The sequence below is a fragment of the Bison bison genome, unplaced genomic scaffold, assembly GCF_000754665.1.
Source record: "Bison bison bison isolate TAMUID 2011002044 unplaced genomic scaffold, Bison_UMD1.0 scf7180017845925, whole genome shotgun sequence".
NCBI lineage: Eukaryota > Metazoa > Chordata > Mammalia > Artiodactyla > Bovidae > Bison > Bison bison.
In genome coordinates this window covers 10,485-11,846 of record NW_011476498.1, presented here as the reverse complement: position 1 = coordinate 11,846, position 1,362 = coordinate 10,485, and the positions used below count along the sequence as shown (strand labels likewise).

Here is a 1,362-nt window from a genome sequence, read left to right as displayed (position 1 = left end):
CACTTTCATCAAGAGGCTTTTGAGTTCCTCTTCACTTTCTGCCATAAGGGTGATGTCATCTGCATATCTTGAGGTTATTGATATTTCTCCCAGCAATCTTGATTCCAGCTTTTGTTTCTTCCAGTCCAGCGTTTCTCATGATGTACTCTGCATATAAGTTAAATAAACAGGGTGACAATATACAGCCTTGACATACTCGTTTTCCTATTTGGAACCAGTCTGTTGTTCCATGTCCAGTTCTAACTGTTGCTTCTTGACCTGCAATCAAATTTCTCAAGAGCAGGTCAGGTGGTCTGGTATTCCCATCTCTTTCAGAATTTTCCACAGTTTATTGTGATCCACACAGTCAAAGGTTTTGGCATAGTCAATAAAGCAGAAATAGATGTTTTTCTGAAACTCTCTTGCTTTTTCCATGTTTAATTCTGATTAAACTGCAACTGACAATGTAGCCTGGTCATTGCTGTGACTTGTAACACTTTCACAGGATAAGGAGAATCATAGTTGACCACATTTTATTAGGGCGTATCAGATCTATATGAACTCACATAATTTTAAGATATCTATATTAGTAACATCCACCGTACAGCACAATCTGAGATTTATCACCCCTTCAACAGGACTTCCCGTGTAATTTAACATGTCCAATGAACCCAGGTAGTTTAATAGCTCCCTGGGATGTCTCAGGGGCCCTCTGAAGCATTCCAAAGTCAGCTAGACGCCAAGTTATTTAGGAAGTTTTATCAACAAATATCAAAAGGGATTATAACACTCAGTCAGATAAATCATATTGATCACTGGGAAACAATATATTCACTTAACCAAAGTAACAAAGAAGGTTTCTTTTTCTTTTTTCTTTCTTTCTTTCTTTTCTTTTTTTTTTTTTTTGAAGTTTTGAAAACTTTTATTTTATATACAAAGAGCTAGTATTATTTCTGCCTAAGGTTGATGTGCTGGATGAGCCATCTAAGCAAGTTCGGTTAGTCCAACTTAATGAAGCCAATGTCCTTCGCATACTGGCGGAAACACTGGCGGCACATATTGAGGCCGCATTTCCGGATCAGACCGTGCCGGTTTGAGCAGACCCGGCTAGAGCGAGAACCCTGGCGGAATTTTCTCGGATGGCTCCAGTACAGCTGCTGGTGACCCATGTTGCTTTCTCGGCTGCAACGAGGTAAAAGGCCAAAGAAGATTTCAAAGGTAAGCATAGAACAGATCACTTTAGAGGTAAAGAAACTTAAAGTCCATCATGAAAGGCAGTTCAACATATCAAGAAAACTTGTATTTATGCACAAAACTCTTCCCTTGGGGTCCACTGGCCATAAAACCTTCTTATCACTTTCTGTACCCATTACTTTTTTCTCC

General features: G+C 39.3%; 1 pseudogene; it reads right to left on the bottom strand.

Annotated features, from left to right (window-relative positions):
- Positions 1–977: 977 nt before the first annotated feature.
- LOC104987098 lies at positions 978–1,148 on the bottom strand (annotated as a pseudogene).
- Between the last annotated feature and the right edge of the window lie 214 nt (positions 1,149–1,362).